The sequence below is a fragment of the Myotis yumanensis genome, unplaced genomic scaffold (assembly GCF_028538775.1).
Source record: "Myotis yumanensis isolate MYYU_CA2020_CCGP unplaced genomic scaffold, mMyoYum1.0.hap1 SCAF_8, whole genome shotgun sequence".
Taxonomy (NCBI): Eukaryota; Metazoa; Chordata; class Mammalia; order Chiroptera; family Vespertilionidae; genus Myotis; species Myotis yumanensis.
This window is the reverse complement of record NW_027223759.1, coordinates 56,449,106-56,470,228: the sequence shown is the minus strand read 5'-3', so window position 1 is coordinate 56,470,228 and position 21,123 is coordinate 56,449,106. Positions and strand designations below refer to the sequence as shown.

Genomic DNA, 21,123 nt, shown 5'->3' with positions numbered 1-21,123 from the left:
CCTCCCACCCCCAATCCCTGCCCCTTCTCCCGCCAGGCTCCCTCCTCCCGCGATCCCCCCGGCTCCCGGCGCGGCCGGCGACCTGCCCTCACCTCTGGTCCCGCCGCGGCTCCGGGCTGAGCCGGGGGAGGCGGAGTGCGAGCCAGCCGGGCGCTGCAGGTCGGCGCGGCGCGGGGCGCGCTGCCCCGGCGGGCGCGGGGCGGGGCGGTGCAGCCGGCGAGGGAGCCCGGAACTCTGCGGGGCCGAGGGCAGGCGGCGGCCCCGAGCAGCGGCTGCAGCGGCGCGGTGCGTGGAGCCAGGCGCGTTCCAGCCCGCCGACCGGCGCGGCTGGCCGAGGAGCAGCCGGGCAGCGGCAGCGGCGGCAGCGGCAGCCACCGCGGGGACAGAGCCGAGGGAGGGCGGGGAGGCGGGGTGAAGAGGAGAAGGAGGCGGAGGAGGAAGGGGAGGAGGGCGGGCGGAATAAACTTCCCGAGGCGCCGCGGCACGGGCTGGGAGGACGGCCGCGGGCGGGGCGGGCCGGCGGTGGGGGCCGGCCCGGGAGTCGGTGGGGGGAGGCGATCGCCGAGAGCAGCGAAGTTCCCCGTGCGGAGCGGGAGGCTGCGGCGGCGGCAGCGGCTGCACGGAGCAGGAGCCGGAGCGGGAGGAGCGGGAGGAGGAGAAGGAAGTGGCTGCGGAGCGCTCGGCCAATGAGTGTCTGGAGCTGTGATTAACCAGGCAGCAACACATCATTTCCTCCCGGCGCAGATCCAGGGAGCCGGGAGGGAGAGGGAAGGCGCGGGGCGGGGCCGTCCCCGCGCCCCCTGCAGGCGCCGGGCCAGGGGCAGCCCGCCGAGCCCCGCCGAGCCCCGCCGAGCCTGACCCCGCCGCCCCCGGCGCACCCCGAGCTGTCTCGCCGGCCGGGAGGAGGCTGCGAGCGCACCGCCCACCGGGCTCCTCGGAGGCGGGGAAACTGCGGGGCAGGCCCGAGCCGGGCTCCCGCGGCCGGGGTGGGCGGAGGAGAGGCGCGCGGTGCGGGTGAGTGCCCAGGTAGGCGCGGGCGGGGCCGTCTGGACAGCTCCCGGGGCTGCGGGCGGCGGGCGGGCGGGCTGCCTCCCCGGCCCGGCACTGCGGGCGGCGCTCGGCTGGATCCTGCCTGTCAGCCTTAGGCTGGATTCTCCAGAGAGAAGCCTCGGCATTCTCACCCAGGCCCTTTCCGATCTGTCTTCAGATGCCCTTCCACTTTGCTCATTTCCTCGGAGCTTGCCATTTTCCCAGTCCGCCTCATTAGTAATAAAGATATGCGGGGTTGAGAGGAGGGGTGGTATGGGGGGTCTGCAGTCGTCGAGCCCTGTCCTAGGCGCCATGGGAGCTTACAGTGGGAAGGAAGGAACATTCCCCGCCGAAGAGAGGCTGACAACCTCGGTCCTGAGGAACAAAAAACACTCCAGTGGGTGAATATTATCCAGAGCATCAGAAAGGCAGGCAAGGGTCAAATTTTGCATGATGCCTGCGAGTGTAAGGAAAGCACCAAGCCATTTTCTCTACCCTCTAGCCTAGAGTCTGAAGCTTACAATGTACAGTCCGATCTCAAAGCAAAATAAGAGCAGGAAAGCCATAAATGGGAATACCACAAAGTATTTTTATTTCTAGATTCATGTATGCAGCAGGCATTTATTGGGTGACTGCAGTGCTGCAAAAGGTTGCAAAGGAAATAGAAGATCTGGGCCCTGCAGGTCAGGAGTTTACAATCTAATTAGGAACACAAGGCACATACACATGGAACAGCTAGAAAAGAATCCCAGGTATTACAGAACCAAGAAGATGGAGAAGACCGGGCACTTTTTTTTTTTTTCATAAGGGGAGGGCTTTGTTCCTATGTGATTGGTGCTGATCAGGAGAGGAGATTCCAGGTCAGATCAAGCAAGAGTGCCTCGCTGTATCCTTGCTCTTTAGAAAAATATAACAGGGACTGCAGTGTTACTTGGCCAGTTAGAAACTGTATGACCTTGGGCCCATTTTTTACCTCTCTAAGAAGGGAATAGAGCCTGTCTCACGAGGCTTGTTGTGTGGTTCCAATGAGATTGCACATGTGGGGAGGTTTTTCCAGCTGCTGTGTAAATGTTCCTCAGTCCTGTGCATTACAGTCTTCATTTTACTGGCCTCTTGATGGTAGCCTTCTCTATGGTCTCCTCTAGGCTGTAAGCCCCATGAGGGCAAGGACCAGGTTTGACTGCGTTCACCATGTATCATCTTGCTTAGCAGAGTGGCACATGTGGGTGCTCAATAAAGGTTTGCTGAATAAATGAATAAATGAACTAGTGAATCCTGTTTAAACTTCCTTTCATCTGTTCCTTCAGCACTGGTTCCTTCTTATTTGTGGCTGGCTCAATGCAGAAAATCATTTAACTCACCCTTTTGTGACTAACTTGTATTCCTGGAATCTATCTGGGAGGATTCTGGGTAGTTCTTCTGGCCTTGTAACATAAATTGATTGAAGGATGGATGGAGTGTGTGTGTGTGTGTGTGTGTGTGTGTGTGTGTGTGTGTGTGTAGCTGGAGGATACAGCCCTCCACACAAGTCTCATCCACACAAGGACACAGTCCTTTGGCTTTGGACACCTTTAATGCAGGGTTTCTCAACCTTGGTACCATTGACATCTTTGGCTGAATAATTAATTGTTGGGGCTGTCTGGTGCATGGTAAGATATTTTGCAGCATCCTTAACCTCCGTTCATTAGATGCAAGTGGGATGCCTTTTTTCCATAGTTCTGACAACCAAAAATGTCTCTAGACATTGCCAAATGCCTTCTGGGGGCAAAATAGTCCCCTATTGAGAACCACTGCCTTACCCTAACATATAATCCATCGATTTAACTCAGGTGGAAAACACGCCACTAAAGAAACTTGGAAGAACTGCATCTTCTGTTATTCTAAGAGTCTCAGATCTCCGTCATATGTTTCAAGGAGCAGGACTCTTGTTAATTAATTGCCTGCTGCATTGTGAGTTGGCATCTCTTCTGTTTTCTGCATATCCTCCTCCTTTACGCCCAGATCAACATGTTCATTTCTAAAAGTCAACAGCTTTCCAAAACTATTGGGAAATGGGGTCTTGAGCAACCTCAAAGTCCTGTACAATATTTTCCTATAAAATTTAGGGAATTTATTTTGTAGAATTTTGCAGAGAGCTTCCTTGTTATGGCTAAGCGCTGAGACTTACAGACAATAACTATGGCTTCTCTGCACTTAGATGTGATACAGAATATAAATTGTAATTTTAAAAAATGATTTCACTTAAAATATTTAAGCAGGCAACTACATTGAGTGATTTTCTTTCATCCTGAAGCTATTTTATTTTTGGTTCTAGAGAGTTTTTCTTTTACAGTGGTAGAAGAAAGCATGGTTTATTAAAACCCACAAAGCAAAACTTAGCTTAGTTGTACATATCAACTTCCATCAGCAATTTGGTAGGGTGTCTGAGAGCTGTTGTTGTTGATGAGAATCCTGATTGATTAATGTACTGCTGTTCAATTTCTAAAGGTTTCTTGAAGAAAAATAAAGATTAATGGTTGAAGAAATGAACAAATTCTGATTAAGTCTGTTCCTCAGTATGGGCACAGAGAACTAAAAAGCCCTGCTCCTAGCAGGCATTAGAACTGTGTTTATGATGTGAGCAGACACTTTTGTTCAGCAAAACAAAATCATCTATCTCATTAAATAAAGTTATTTGAAGCAGGGGTTTTATAGTTGCTGTTTATATTCGGTTTTGTGTAGTGGTGTAATGGTCACAAGGATATGGAGACTAGTTTACGTCTAGTTTAGTGATTGTTCACATTTAAGTTGAGCAGTGAAGACTAGGTAGGCCATCAAACTACTTAGAAAACGGGCAGAGTTTGAGGGTTGGATGTAGTTTATGGTAAACTGATTCTACTAGTGCAGTGGTCGGCAAACTGCAGCTCGTGAGCCACATGCGGCTCTTTGACCCCTTGAGTGTAGCTCTTCTTAAGCCTTAGGAGTACCCTAATTAAGTTAATGACAATGTACCTACCTATATAGTTTAAGTTTAAGAAATTTGGCTCTCAAAAGAAATTTCAATCATTGTACTGTTGATATTTGGCTCTGTTGACTAATGAGTTTGCCGACCACTGTACTAGTGGCCCAGTACACAAATTTGTGCACATTGAAAGGAAATTAGTTAGAAGAAATATTTTAATATCACTATTCACCCTTTCTCTATAGAAGTGTCAGAGATGAAAGAAAATTAGTAAAACGTACGTGAAAATAACATATAAATTGATTAATAAATAAACAATAACAACATGATATAACAACAAATATTTTCCATAAAATTTTTACTGTCAAAATCTTTATCATTAATTTTTTAAAATATGCTGGATATTCTGGAAAAGTTATATCATTTGGACAAATTTTGCCTTTGCTACAACATCGAGTAAATTTCCCATCAGATGGTTTTTCATCGGAGAAATTTAGAGATAGGCAAAATTGACGTGTAACAGTCTTTCCACCACAACTGTATTCGATAATTACATCCTCATTTACCTCATTTTTGCTGTGAAGGCAGTTCCTACCAGTATTGGTAGTACTTGTCGATGACTGTTCTTCAGACATATTCTGTCGACGACGTCGCTTTCTTTCAGCTTCAAAGGTAGGTTGTGCCAATAGTTGGTCTTCAGATACATTCTGTCAACGACAATGACGGCTTCTTTAGGCTTCAGAGGTATGTTGTGGCAATAGTTGGTCTTCAGACATATTCTGTCGACAATTTTGGCTTCAGAATGTCAACAAAAACATTATATCATTACCCAGTGACCACAGCCACCATTTCCGGGCTGGGGTGAGCTGTGGGCCACATTTTGCGCCATGGTAGCATCGGCTGCTATTTGGTGGGCTGTTGTTCTGGGGTGGTGGCGGGGCCTGTGTCCCACTTGGGGGAAGCCTAGTGTTGCTTTGTGGGCACCAGGTCCGTGGTGCCATTTTTCTGTGCGCATCACAGCAGCTCCTGCATTAAACGTCTGCCCCCTGGTGTTCAGTGCACATCATAGCGACCGGTCAGATGGTCAGACACTTAGCATATTAGCCTTTTATATATATTTTTAGACTGAAACTAAGACCCAGACCCTTAGGAGATCTCCATGTTCTTAAAGAAATCTATGAAATTTGTGCTTCTGCTTCAGTTATAATATTTTTCAAAGAAATTAATATCATATTAGAGAAATTAATGACATGTTCTGGATCCTATGACTATCATGCAACTATGACCCTAGTACTCTTTTTTGCTATGTATCTATAAGAAATGCAATTTACTCAAATGCTCTATAATAATAAAAGCATAATATGCTAATTAGACCGGACATCCTTCTGGATGACCTTCCAGACAAAGCCGGGGCTGCAAGGGACGCCTGGGTCCCGGGAGCAAGAGGGCCAGTGCCGGCAGCCCTGGGAAGGAAGGCCTACTCTTGCACAAATTTCGTGCATCAGGCCTTTAGTATTATCATAAAAATAATTGAAGGCATCACTGAGGGTCTGTGGGAATTTTTTGCCTTTTAAAGATGTCTGTTCATTATTCAAGCATGAGAAATACTGACCCTGGTGCATCATAACTTTTCTTGGAGAAGATGAATTAAAAGGCCTTGACATCTGGAATTTGTCCTAATCCCGAGGCCCATAACAAAACCAATACTATGTCCCAAAGATCAAAGTGACTGGATCAGAATAGTAGGGGGTGGAAGAGAAAATCATAACCTGAAAGGGTCACTAAAAATCCTATCAGACCTGGCACCCTTTTCCCCAAACGGTAAACATTTAACCAGTCAGGACAGACACTTATTTATCTTCCAGTTAAACTTTCCCAGATGTATGAATGACTCATTAATTGTTTATTTTATACAAGGCTTTATTGGCCATCTACCATATTCAAGGAACTGTGGGAGCTACACTACACAGGGAGTCCTCAAGCTGCCTACAGTTACTAACCACTTGGGAAAGTTAAGCCAGTCACTCCTGGCACAGAAGATTACATGCAAACCAATGTGTGGCTATGGGCCAACCATGTGTTAAAAGAGTCATTACAAAACCATTGCAGAAAGGAAAGATTATTCATTAAAACGACGTTAAAGTACTTGGGGGGAAAAATCCTCTCACACCTTTTCTGAAAATATTTCCAGGAGGAAAAAATAGAGTCAAAAAATGTTTTAATTATAAATGAATGCAAAGCAAATATAGGTAGATACTTATCTTTGGATGAGAAAAGGACTTTCTAAATAAAAGCTATAGAAAAAAATAAAAAAAGATTGGTCGGCTCAATTATGTAAAATTTTTTAAAGAAACAATCAAAGGAAGGGGGCTGGGCAGGGTGGTTCAGTTGGTTGGAACGCTGTCCCATACACAAAAAGGTTGCAGTTTGATTCCGGGTCAGGGCACATACCTAGTTTGCGGGTTCTATCCCTGATCCAGGCGCCTATGGGAGGCAACTGATTGATGTTGCTCTCGCACATCAATATTTCTCTCTCCTTCCCTTCCTCTCTCCCTAAAATCAATAAAACCATTTTTCTAAAAAAGAGAAAGGGGGGAAAGCCAAGTAGTGAAGCTACTTACAACATACACTGAGTGGCCAGATTATTATGACCACCTGACGTTTGTAGGCAAATTAGCCGTACACTGCATCGTATGGGATATGGAAGCCGAAGGCCTGTTCGAACACCTTTGCTGTCTGCAGTTACCAAGATAAAACGTCTCCAATTCGCACATGAACACAAGGATTGGACAGTCAAGCATTGGAAAAAAGTCATGTGGTCCAATGAATCACGTTTCCAGTTGCATCATGCAGATGGCAGAGTGAGAATTTGGCGGAAACAGCATGAAAGCATGCACCCCACATGCATGAGTACAACCCTTCAAGCTGGTGGGGGCAGTGTTATGGTCTGGGGCATGTTTTCCTGGCATGATTTGGGCGCTTTAATTCGTGTGGAACAACGTCTGAATAGCACAACATACCTAAGTATCGTTGCTGATCAAGTTCATCCTATCATGTTGATGGCGTATCCCAATGTAGATGGCTTCTTCCAACAAGACAATGGGCCATGCCACAGTGCTCTTATTGTGCAGGAGTGTTTTCAAGAACATGAGGGAGACTTTACCTTGCTTAGGTGGCCCCCACAATCACCAGATCTCAATCTAATTGAACATTTGGGGGACGAAGTTAAAAGAGCCATCAGGCAGCTGGTTCCACAACCATCAAATCTCACAGAACTGGACAGTGCTATTCATCAGGCATGGTATCAGATTCCTTGCATCACCTTTCAACATCTCGTGGAGTCAATGCCAAGAGGAATCGCCACAGTATTGAAGGCAAAAGGTAGCCCAACGAAGTACTGATGGGGTGGTCATAATAATCTGGCCACTCAGTGTATACTCAAAAGGTTAAAATCTTTTAGTATATTTTTTAAAAAACTTGTACAAATCAACAAAATGCACACTTAAATAGAAAGTTGACCAGATGTTATGAATAGCCAAAGACAAAAGTATTACATATGAACATTAGGAAAAAGTTTACAAATTGAAGAAAAGGTAATGCAAACAAAACTGAGAAAATATTTCACATAATTTGCCAGCAACTGAACATATTCTCTATTGGTAAGACTGATTTTATAAAGGACACTCCATTGCTATAGAGAATGTAAACTGGAAAACAATTTCTTGAAAATAATTAGGTAATATGTATCAAATGTCTTAAAATGTCTATACCGTTGTATACTTTAATCCCATTTTAGGAATTTGTGCTGTGAAAATAGTCATCAATTACACAAAAATTTGTATAAAAGAATAATTAACAATTTTGGAAATGCCAACAAGCATAAGTTGAAAACAATAAAATTTGAATGTAATATTCCAGTTCCATAACCCACATAAACACATGAATCCCTCCCCTCACATATACATACACAAAGATGAAAGACTATAAGAAAATATTACACTAAAAAAAAAAAAAATATTCCAGGATGTGCAGTAATTATCTTTGGATCATGGATATGGTTGACACCTACTTTCTTTACACATGTCTGTGTGTTCCAACTTTTCTATAACATTACTTTTATAAATAGAAATAATAAACATTATAAAAATAGAAATTCACCTATTTTTAAAGGGTCTGACAATCATGAAACAAAACCTAATTAGTGAAGAACGTTTATGGATTTATATTTATGAAGTGGGAGGGAAGGTGTAGAGAATGAAATTCTTATTTGACATGTTTGTGCTCTGCTGGTAGGTCCATTTCGTTCTGAAGAACATTTCCCAGAGGATTCAGCCTTCTCATCCTCTGCCAGCATCTTTGTGAGCATTTCCCTGTAACCTTGATGGCTATATGGCCACCAGGCCTGATCATGGTCTTGCTCACATTCTGAAGGTGTTTGAGTTTCTAATATACTAACTACGGTTAATTTGTGGATTTTTTAAATTTTAAATACATTTTTATTGATTTCAGAGAGGAATGGAGAGGGAGATAGAAACATCAATGATTAGAGAGAATCATTGATTGGCTGCCTCCTACACGCGCCCCCCCCCCCCCCCCCCCCCCCGCCCTGCCCCAGATTGCCGCAACCCAGGCATGTGCCCTCGACTGGAATGGAACCCGGGACCCTTCAATCCGCAGGCCAACGCTCTATCCATTGAGCCAAACCAGCTAGGGCTAATTTGTGGATTTTTAAAAGCTAGTCCATGTATGAATGCCCACAGTATGATCAACTTAATTTCTTCCTCAAATTAAGGAAATATACTTCAAATATAATCTCAGTAAATCCAGCATTACAGTGGCTTTTCATTTTTAGGGAACATTCTTTTGCCTGATGGGTCCCTCTGAGCATTGGCATCATAAGGACATTTTCATGGAGAAGAAATCAAATTAATTTTCCAAAATTTTGTGTAGCCCCACTCTACCAATATCCAAAATCCAAAGGCTGCCTTTTTATTAACCTACTTTTTAAAATAAATTACTTTTGCTATTTTTTTAAAAAAATGTGTTTTTATTGATTCTTTAGAGAGAGAGGAAGGGAGAGGGACAGAGGTAGACACATCCATGAGAGAGAAACATCAACATGAATTGGCTGCCTCCTGCATGCCCCCTACTGGGGATCGAGCCACAACTTGGCCATGTGCCTTGACCAGGAATCAAACTGGTGATCTCTTGGTGCATGGGACAATGTTAATCCACTGAGCCACACCGGCCGAGCTTATTAACCTACTTTTGTTTAATGAAACTCCAGGGAACAGCTGCTAAGATTAATTACATATGGCGGAGGACTTGCCGTATGACCTTTGGCAGATAACTTCAAGTTATAGAGCCTAGCTTCTCCACAGGTATGAGGTGAGGAGTGGGTTGCATTTCAGAGGTCTTTCAGTTTAGAAATTCCGCGAGTTGAGTTGGAATTCTTAAGAAACTTGTTTTCTGAAGTTGCTGATACTGCATTGGATGCAGAGCTTAAGATTTCAAGGAACTGACAGGAGGTCAGTGTGACTGGAGTGAAAGGGACATGTGGAGAAATGGCCATAGAAGAGGACTGAGGTGGCTGGCCCAATCACAAGGGTCTCACAAGGACTGGGCAAGGATAGGGATTAAAAGGTCTTAAGCAAGGGAGTGAGTGACAGCTTTGCTTAGGATCATTTATCATTACCCTTTACCCAAGACCTCCACATTCCTTTGTTAACAAAATTTTTTTCCTAATAATTATTTCATACTTCAAATATAATCTTGGTAGAATCCAGCATTACAAAATACACCAGTACTAAAGGATATATTGCATAGTGAAAAGTAAGTTCCAGAAGGACCTGTTGCCCAGCCACCCAGTTCCCTCTCCCTAATGCAAGCTTCTAAGTATGTATCCTTACAGACATTTGTAGACATATGAATGTATATGTGTATTCTCTTTTGCTTTAGCAAAGATTAGTAGCATACTGTACACTCTCCTTAGCTTTCCTTTTTTTAAATCAGCATAACAGTGTATCTTAAAGATTACCAGTCCCTATTGATAAATAGTCTTTGCCATTATAACAAAGTTATTACACCCAAGTTTTGACTGCTGTTATTGTGTCCCCACTCAGGGAAGCAAAGACTCACAAAACTTGAAATTTGAAAGCTACCAAAATCTCATGTAGTCCCAGCCATTGTTTTTACATGTGAAAACGTTTGTCCCAAAAAGATCTCCTCAAGGTCTCCCGGGTGGCTATGACGCTGGATCTGGAGAGCCATTTCTCCACGTGTCCCTTTCACTCCTGTCACACTGGCCTCCCGTCAGTTCCTTGAAATCTTAAGCTCCTCGTCCAATGCAGTATCAGCAACTTCAGAAAACAAGTTTCTTAAGAATTCCAACTCAACTCGCGGAATTTCTAAACTGAAAGACCTCTGAAATGCAACCCACTCCTCACTTCAGCTGGGTTCTCCTAAGTACCCTTCAGTCCGATTATACTTTCTGATCATAAAGTTATACATGTTGTAATTACATACACGTTTTAAACAGTATGCATGGTATGATCCGATCTGTATTCTTTAAACCAGTATGTATGATGCACAGAAATGAGTTTGGAAGGCTGACAGTGGTAATCTGGGGATGTGGCAATGCCATGATCATTATACTCTTTCCTTTTTTATAGCAGCTTCATTGAGATATAATTCATACCACACAATTCACTCATTTAAAGTGGAAATTCAGTGGGGAAAGAGAGGAACTTTTTACTGAACATAGTTTTGTAGTTTGAAACATGTGAATGTATTGCCTAATACAAATTTTTTATTTAAAAAGTAAAATAGAGTGAAAATTCAGTGGCATTTAGTAGATTCACAGAGTTGTCCAACTATTTCTGTAATCAATTTTAAAGCATTACCCACCCCAAATAAAACACTATAGACATTAGCAGTCTGTCATCATAATTATGCTTTTTATTCTTAAGTTGTATTTTTCTAGAAATTTTGCAGCAATTGTTACTTTTATAATAAAAATAAACAAATATAAATTAGAAAATTCAAATAAACCAATGTTTACTATAAAAATAAATATACAGAGGTAATAGAGAAAAGTATTTCAAAGATGGCAAAATCACAATTTAACTATTTCTAATAAGTAAGTAGGCATATGTACTTTAGATAATGTGATAATGTCCTATTGGTCTTTTCTATGCATAGTCATATATATCAATAACATAGTTTTCTTATACTCTTCTTAGTTATATTGTTAACATTTTCAAGGCATTACATATTCTCTGAGAGTATGATTTTTTTTTTACTGATTTAAACCTATAGATATACCACAACTTTTAGCACCATCTCATTATTTCCTTAGGATAGATTTCTAAAAGTAGGAAACTATATCCTATTTTCAATTACCAAGTAATTTAAACTGTTTCCAATGGCTTGTCCAGTTCACCACACCCTTTACTCTCTTTGTCACTATACCTCTTATCCTTGCCAATGTGGAAATTTAAAAAATTCTATGTTTTAATTTGCATTTATTTGATTGCTAATGAGGCTCTTCCTTACTCATACATATATCAACTGCTTGTATTTTTCTAATTTTCTTCTCAGTTAATGACCTTTACCTCTTTTTCCATTAGAATGTTAGTGTTATTGTTATTGATAAGAGTATAAAGAGCTTTTTTCTTTTTCTTTCCTGCTGAGCACTGAAGGTAGGAATTCCAATCTATACACAGTTTTAAAGATTAACTTGGTTTTCACTTATTATTTCCCTCATTTTTGCAGTGGAACTGACTCCCTTTCTCAAGGGGACTCTTCAAGTCTGTGGTACCAAAGAAACTCCTAAGGATGAAGGAGGGGGCAGTCTGTGAAATACCTTACATTTTCATAAAACACTTGTTTGCCAGTTTCATTCTAAAGCTCCCAAAATTGTACTGTATTTATTATCAATAATATAAAACCTGCCTTTGATTTTCCTAAGTAGCCAGATAAGTTGTATTCCCCCAAATTCATCCATCCCTATGAGGGGTAATGTCAACCCCGGGCCAAATGATACGAGGGTATATGTAAAATGCACCCAGCCTCACTCCACGTCTCTCTTTGACGGACAGGAGTTTTTAAGCCAGTGAACAGTCTGAACTTTAACTATGACTCAGTTCCTCCCAGTGCTCCACCGCAGAGCACAAAAGGTTACCAAATCCTCCAGTTTCCAACACAGAGATCCAATTTGGAACGAAGGTCGTAAATGTCTCACTTTTTAACAGCTAAAGATGTTATACTGATCACATCTAAGAAACTGGAGTTTCTAAATGTGAAAACACTTTAACCTCTTTCTAATGGAAAGGACCTTGAGAGGGAAAAGAAATACAAAAACAGCCAGGAAAAAAGTGTTGATGACAGTGATTATTTCTGGATTTAAAAAAAAAAAAAAATGTCCATATAACCTATTTGGTGAAAAGAGTGAGAGGGAAAGGCAATTTGTTGATCTCAGTGAAGACAGAGCAAAGGTGGTTACACACAACCCCTCATAGAGCTGAGATGCGCTTTCAGTTTGGAAAAGCTTACTCTTGCTGCTAGAGATCTGGGTTCCCTGTTGACAAAAATAAAAATATTTTAAAAGTGTAGATTTGTTGACAAATCAAGTATTCATCAGAAATTCTTCCACTGTGAATTGTCTGCTTCCATTTGATTTTTAGTTATGTTTCAGGCACCAGTAACACTGAATAATCAAACACAGCCTGCATTAGGTACTATTTGATTGTGAAAAATTTTTAATTGCTTTATATATTGACAGTCATCACTCTTCAGCCATTGGAGTACAGTGGTGGGGTTTTCTGTTCTGAAGACAGGGGTACTATTTAAAAATAAACTTCAGCCATTATGTCGTTCAATTCCTTCATATTTCAACAAGCATCTCTAAAACAATGGACATTTGCTTACCCAATCATAATGTCGTTATCACACCTAACAAAATTAGTGGATTCCTAACAAAATTAATGATGACTTGGTATGTCCAATCCCCAGGTCAGATTCTAATTGCCTAGATTTTCTCAGAAAAGTCTTTTATCAAATGAGAATCTGGACAATGGTTACATATATCATTTGATTGTATGGCCTTTTAGTAAGTCTCCTTTAGTTTTGGGATCAGTTCATCCTCCCTGTCTCACTAACCCTCTTATTTTTGTTATTGTTGTTGTTGATGATGATGATGATGGCTCCATTCCAGTCAGGGCATATGCCCAGGTTTCAGTCCCTGGTAGGGTAGGAAGGAGGAGAAAGAAAAAGAAACATTGATGTGAAGGTGTAACATCCCTACCTTACAAGGTTATGCTTTCAGATCAATGTTTCTCTCCCTTCCTCTCTCTCTAAAAATCAATTAAATATATATATATAAATAAATATAAATATAAATACACACACACACACACACTCACACACACACATAGAGGCTTAAAGAATTTGAGTGAATTCCCGAAAAAGAGGTAGTTAATCAGTACAATGTAGAATTCAAGTCTTTTAATCCCATTCTAGCACACTCCTTCCCATATATCATGTTGTCATGCCGTCATTTTACAGTATTTATGATTTTAGCAATCTGGTGGTTCAGAAAATGTTTGTTTTTTTTTAAAAAAAAACACTTATACTCTACTTCTTTGATGTTTGTTTACATTTAAAATTCCTCGTATTTTTATAGTCAGGATTTAGAATTTGTAGCTTGCTTTTCCTCAATGCCTGCCCCATTGAAGTTACTCTATAAATGTTACTTTCTGAAAATATACCAAAATTAATTGAAAATCTCAAGTTTTTCAAGAATAAAACAAAGCATAAAATCTTATAGCAGATCATAAAAAGTTCTAGTGCTTTCACTAGAATTTGAAGCAAAACTAATAAAAATGCACATTCAGCAAAAATTAGGATCAACTATTAAAAACTTAGAAGACCTCAAAAACGAAATCACTTGCTGTAACCTATTTTAGTTAAGCAGAGCTTATACTAGTATCTTTCTATTGGTGATAAAATTAGTACAGGAAATAAAGTGTGGCCATTGGTAATCTAGATGTTCCCAGGAAGCACAAAGGTGGGGAGGACACAGGGGAAAAGAGAGTGGAAAACACATCCTTTCTCGTCTATTTCTTACAGGCTCCAGAGAAGGAACCAAAAGTTAAATCCATTTCAATAGCTCCAGCTTTGTCCTTTTTATTATTTTTTAAATAGATTTTTAAAAATATGTTTTTATTGATTTGAGAGAGAGAGAGAGAGAGAGAGAGAGAGAGAGAAACACTGATATGAGATTGGCTGCCTCCAGTACTCACCCCAACCGGGGTCCTAACTCAAACCTGGGCATGTGCCCTGACCAGGAATCCAACTGGTGACCTTTCGGTGCATGGGATGATGCTCAACCAACTGAGCCACACCAGCCAGGGTGAGCTTTGTCCTTTTTAAAAAGTCAACCAACAAAGCATTTTTAAAACCAGTTTTAGCTCATAGGGACTCATTATTCAAATGTGCTGTATGCAAACTTCCTGTCTTCTAGAATTCTGATGAGAAATAGTTGCTTTCAAACAACACAACTTCCTCACATAAAAATGACAAATTCTTGGCCGCATTTTCCCCATAGTCCTTATAAGGTTGTTAAACCAGAGGTCACAAACTCTTGGGAGTTTATTTCAGTCCTTAATCTATCTGAAGAGATTTTAAAAAATATTACTTGTTACCATGGAATATCTGCATGGTTGCTGCTGATTTTTTTTTAAAGAAAGAGAAAAAGCCACTTGTTTTGAAAAAACATGTTTTTAAAATAATTTTATAGATTGCAGATTTTGTAAATGATCCTGTTAATTGTTGGGAGGGGGTTCTCAACCTTGTTAATGTCCCCTTAGCATTAGGCTTTTGTTCCCTCGCATTGGAATATGTCATTTTCTCCAGCAGACTGCATTTCTAGGGTATAATTGCTGTCTCGATGTAAAAGACAACTCATGTGCATAAATTTCCACTCACGAAAACAAGCCTCCGCCGCCCCTACTTTTAATGCAGATGTGATCCGGGGGGTAGAGTTGCCCTTCCTTCCCCAAGCAAAAGGAACAGATTACACATTAAATATTGTCTTTGGAACCAGGTGCACAGAAACAACCAATTACCTAGACAGCTCATCAAGTCCTGATATGTTTACCACATTGTTTTTTGTTTTCTCTTTAAACATTTGGGGAATTATTCTGAGGCTTTCATTTCTCTTTAATGAACAGAATATGCTTATTAATAAAGGCCCCTTTTGTGTGACTCACTAACAGTTGACTCACAAAAGCCTTTTAAAACCATGTTTGAAAGTTTCTGAACTGAACTGGAGTTCCTGAGAAGACGAAGCCTTCTTACTACAAAGAAGGACCCTGCTTCTGGTTCTTCTCTTTGCTAAATAATTAATATCTAGAAAGGACTTGAAGGAGGAGAAGGGACATGAATTTGTGAAGAAGGGAGGTGGAGGGAGGGTGCTTCTGTCCCTCCTTTTGACATGTTTTGATTGTGCATCCTTAAAGGACTTGTATACATGGGAATGTATCAGATTTCGGTCCCTGGTCATTAGATCATCTTGAATTTTTATGCATGTCATTACTTCTTAGGGTTTTTAATGGAAAATGCTGATGCATCCAAGACCTCTTTTAAGACTTGTTTCTGTTATTCCAAGAGACTTTTACCACTTCCTGAGGAGGGGCTGTTTTAGATTTCCACAAAGCCATTAACCTCCCAAAGAATGTGAAGCATAAATAGAGTGGCGTGGCAGCAGACATGTAATTGGTGCAAACTATTAGGAAGGTTGGAGGCAGGAGGCTTTGTGGTGGGCATGCTTGACAGTGGAAGGAGATGATTTTGGAAACCCCATGGAAAGGCTCAGTGGTAAATGGCCTGGAGATGGATCATCTGCTGAGGGAGCAGGGAAGCAGGCCCCACTTGCTGAGAGTATCCCAGCCATTAAACTGTTTACCCTCCAACCTTCCGTTGGAAGCTAGGGGGAGCTCTAAGCAAAGTAGGTGAAAATGTACAGCAGGAAAAAAAAATCTATGTGTGTGTATGTGTGTGTGTGTGTGTGTGTGTGTGTGTGACCACGGGGCAAAAACAAACTGTAAGTCTTATGTTTTTCTTTTTAATAAAACAATGTGAGACATTTTAGAGAAGGTGAAACTTTCAGACGCAGGAGTAAAAAAAAGAACTTGAAATCGTCAAGAATACTGCAAGTTATTCCCATACATTATGGTCGAATTGGAACTGTGGAAGGCAACTTGATATTATAGTGCAGAATTACAAGTGCACATGCCCTTTGACCTTGCAATTCCATTCTAGGAATATTTCCTGCACATATCCTCACCCAATGTGCAATGATGTACATACACGGTTTTCATTCTAGCACTATATGTAAAAGTCAAAGGTTGAAAACAACCTAAATATATTAATAGGATACTGAGTCCCTAATGTATGATACATCCTTACAATGGAACACTATGAAGCTTTTTTTTAAAAGGAAGTTCTTAATATATTGATATGATCTCCTCAATATAGTAGAAACTGGATTGAGGGGAGCAAAGTTCAAGAAATTGGGTCATATGCTACCATTTGAGTTTTAAGAAGAAGAGTCATACAACTATACTGGCTGGTATAATTGGACAAAAATTCTTGGAGTGGTGGATGGTGGGGGAGTGGGTGATGGAAACCACTGAAAGACGGAGACGGGAATAAGATGTTTCACTACTCTGAGTAGCAAAGAAGCTCAAAGTTTAAAAAAAACAAGTTGCTAAGTCTGAAGTGAGGCAGTCCTGGTGCTGTGCATGGGTTCTAGCACTTTCTGACTCTATAACTGCCGTCTTATTTTCTTTAAGTGGAGGAGATACTGCTACCTGCCTCCTGAGGGAGCTGAGGATATTAGATGCAGGCACATAGGGCGTGCAGGGGAGGTGGTCCAGGGCCTGGGGATGTGCGGTTACCACCACGCTTCTTATTAATCTTACCATCACCTTTCTCACAAATAACTGGGTATTTGGGGGAGACGGGGGAAAGTGACAGTGGGAGTTATGGAAGTGATTACTATACCAGAGGGTCTTCAGCTCCAAAGGGGCTGCTGGAGGAGTCAATACAGATCACCTCTCTGCACCTGGCACTCTTATCAGCAGAATTAACAAATGAGGACCCTGTCCTGAGTTTTATATCTCGCACCTCTCCTTCCAAGCTCTGATGGGAAACGGAAAGACACTGATGGGTCTGGCTTTGGGGCAGGAGCCCTTTGAGACGGAGGACAGCGTATTGTGGCCCAGGAATGATGGTTCATCCAACACTGGAGTCAGAGGCCCATCCAAGAAAGCTTTCAACTAAAGAACCATAGAGAAGAATCGAACCACTGCTCTGCTACAGTCCTCCCACTCCTGTTTTTGTTCTGCCATGTTCACTTTTATTGTTGCTGAATATTCTTCTTTAAACTTGTTCACTTTTTAAAGGCAAATGCCTCGTTTAGCCTCATCCCATGCAAAAATGTCTGTGAAATCATGGGCATATTGTGTCGTTTGTACTTTCCCCCCTAATACATTAGAAGAAATTTCTTGCTTTTAAAATTTAAAGATTCCAAAATCATTCATACACACACAGAGGTGGGCTTATGGCACTTTGGCAAACCCTGTCTCTAAGGATTCTAAAATTCACATCACACATTCCATTTCATAGAGAACGAACTGGAGGCGTGAGGCAATTAACGAAACTTATTAGAGATTCTAAGCAAATGTGGAAAAACTTTAAGTCAGGTACTGGGCAACGCTGTGTCTGCTAATGACTGGGCCAGGCTGTCGATCCTATTGTTATGCAGGCAGTTTAAAGAGATTTTCAAATGCGCTCATATTTCTACACGTACAGAGAATCAACTAGACCAGAGTAAAAACTTGATCAATTTAATACTCTGGTAATGATCCCAGTAACTGAGGAGGGGGTGGGGGTGGGGGGAGCGGGGGAAGCCAGTGAGTTTCTTTCTACTCAAATTCCATCTCATTTTTATTTTCTCTTAATGTTTTTTTGAATCCCAAGTTCCAAAACCTGTCTCCTATTATGCAGTGCAAACGAGAACAGATGGGGAAAAGTTATGTTGGAAAGGGCTTTGGAGGGCCACGGGGAAGAGAAATATGACTACCCAATGTGTCACACACCAACGTGCAGCTGCCACCAGGCCCTCCGCAGGACGCGCTGCGTATGGAGCCCGGGTGGGGCTCCGGAGGCGCAGGCAGACTGCAGGGAGGGGGCACACTTACGGAACAGTCGCTTTACTTGTGTTTCCTTGAAAATATGAATAAAGAGCACAGCAGCAGCACAACCAACAAAAGAGATCAATCCAAAGGCCAGCCTGGAAACCGGTTAGCTGTTACCCGCTCCCCCACCCTACCACCTACCCCTCGAGTTTCCTAAATGTTAACCAGTAATCAATCAGCTTTATGCCTCAGCATTTCTCAAAGTCAGCATTCAGGCCTTCTCTCCGTCCATGAGTTATTCTTCTAGAAAGGTCTTACCAGCTTACATGCATGATGTGACCTTCCAACAAGTATTTTTAATACTCACAGGGTGCCCGTGCGTTCACTAAATTTTTCAAGGGCGAGGCAGCGGACCTAACTGGTTTCAGGTCTGCAGTTACTGACTGTGAGACTTTGGGCAAGTCACTGATTCTATGAGCCTGTGGCCCATCATCTGTAAAACAGAGCTAACATGACGTACTTTGTGGGTTTAGGGGCTCTAGGTAATGTATATGAATGCCTGGCACAAGAACATTGCTCAATGTATGGCAACTATTATTACTGCGATTATCAGAAAGCATGGAAATTTGGTTCTCTCTTTTCTTTGAATTCAATATAAAAATACTGAAAGTGTATGTGTATGTGTATTTGTGTCTAAGACTCCCTGAATCTCTGTTGAAAGTAATTATAAGGTTAACATGGTTTAAATTCTTTGATTTAAATGGTGATTCAGGTCATACAGATGGTATCTGGGAGCAAATCTTCATGTTGTAAACAGTTGTGTTATTAAGTCCTGCAGGGAATTCCTCTGAAATTGCATTTGTCTTTGTAGAGTAAGTATGCAAAGTCTTCATATTATAAAACACTGTTTTCCTCCCCAGAGTAGTTCATAACTTACTTAGATCAAAATCCCTATGGGGGGCTTTAAAATGCAGGTTCCTCAGCCTACCTCAGACTATATTTTCAATATCTCTAAGGTATGGAGGTCAGGGATCCTCATCTACTGGTATAAAAGGCTAAGTGACTGTCTGACCATCTGACCGGTAGCTATGATGCACACCAGGGGGCAGAAGCTCAACACAGGAGCTGCCAAGCTGCGGTGACTTGGCAGCTGTGGTTCTTGGGTGGCACACCCGGAATCGAAGAGGAGGGAGCCTGATTCCGGGGTGTGTCACCCGAGAACCGCCCTCTCGCAATCCAGGACCCCTCGGAGGGATGTTGGAGAACCGGTTTCGGCCCAATCTCCACAGGCCAGGCTAAGGGACCCCACCAACTGGAGGAACCACACTCACTCTGCAGACGCCCTTCAAGCTATGGCACCACCCCAGGTGTGACCGGTCGGGGAGTTTGGCTCCAGGGCCTGTCCGGCCCATCTTGCCCAGTCCCACCCTGCTGGCCACCTTCTAATTAATTTCCTTTCAATGTGCACGAATCTGTGCACCGGGGCACTAGTTTTAAATAAAAATGATGGCTCTGGCCTGATTGGCTCAGTTGTTCGGAGCATTATCCCATACACTGAAAGGTGGTGGGTTGAATTCCCGGTCAGAGCACATACCCAGGTTGCAGGTTTGATCCCAGGTTGGGACCGAGTACAGAAGGCAACCAATTGATGTTTTTCTCATTTCTCTCTCTCTCTTTCCCTCCCTCCCTCCTCCCTCCTTGCTCTAAAATCAATAAAAACACAACTATTATAAAAATAAGTAAATTTTAAAAAATGATGATTCCTAAGCAAACTGAAGCTTGAGAACCACTTCCTTAAGAAGTAGGGACAACGATCATTCTAATTTTGAGTTATTTCCAGCTTTCCTTGCTCTCCTATTACACACAGCCAGGCCCAGAAATGCAGCAATTGCTTGTGAGACAGAGGTTTGGGTCTGGTAATTCTAGCTTCACTCCCTACATCCTTTCTTCACTTGTGTTGCTTAGTGTTTAGTTAAGGCTGGACTATCCATACTCTCTTTGTCCATAGGAGGCATTAGCTTGGTTATAGTTTGTCCTATGAGGGTGGCCATATATCCCAGAGTGCCTGGGGCAACCCTGGGTTACCCAGCATAGTTACTAATAGCACTCTTTTTCATTATCAAAAGTTCCAAGGTTTTTATATCAATCATACCATTACATTAGATCTACAGAAACTTTGATTACACATGTAGGACATGAATGAAGATTGGCAAAATGTCTAAGATATGTTATTCACTAATGTGCAAAAAAAACTCCTAAATACCATCAGGAACAATGAGGGCATGCTTTAGGTTGAAGTGACATGGGAATGATCAAAGGAAATTATACTCTTTCAAGTTGTTCCATAAACTGGCATCTAGAAATGAAGGGCATGGGAACACTAAGAATTCAGGACTGATTAATATCTTCTCTCTCCTCCAAATAGTTGAGCAAAGGGCATGGGTGTTGGTATGATATAGAGTTAGATATTGTTCTCCTTCCTGCTTATTAGCTGTGACCTTGGGCAAATTATTCAATATCTCTGAACCTCACTTTCCTCATGTATAAAAAAGATACTAAGGCTTATTTTAGTTTTGAGAATTTAGTGAAATGTGTGTATAAAGCACCTGGCACCTTGGTTGGGTGATTAATAATGGTAGTTCTGCCATTATTCTTTTTTTAAAATATGTTTTTATTGATTTTTAGAGAGAAACAAAGAGTGAGAGAGGGACAGAAACATCAATGATGAGAGGGAATCATTGATCAGCTGCCTCCTGCATGTCCCCTACTGAGGATTGAGACCAAAACCTGGGCATGTGCCCTGATAGGGAATTGAACTGCCACCTCCTGGTTCACAGGCCAATGCTCACCCACTGAGCCACATCGGCCAGGCCTGCCATTATTCTTTTCATCAGGACAACTCTGCACTGCAGTTCTTCCAAATGCACATGACTTTTAAAATAAAGAGTCGTT

General features: G+C 41.9%; 1 protein-coding gene and 1 pseudogene across 1 annotated transcript in view; one reads left to right on the top strand and one right to left on the bottom strand.

Annotated features, from left to right (window-relative positions):
* The window catches only part of ACVR1 (activin A receptor type 1), a 124,905-nt gene extending 124,639 nt beyond the window's left edge, over positions 1–266 (bottom strand). The window contains exon 1 of the mRNA XM_070422948.1: positions 93–266. The gene's annotated coding sequence lies outside the window, so the exon portion shown is untranslated. The remainder of the gene's footprint in view (positions 1–92) is intronic.
* Positions 267–4,689: 4,423 nt separating this feature from the next.
* The window catches only part of LOC139015781 (cysteine sulfinic acid decarboxylase pseudogene), an 82,121-nt pseudogene continuing 65,687 nt past the window's right edge, over positions 4,690–21,123 (top strand).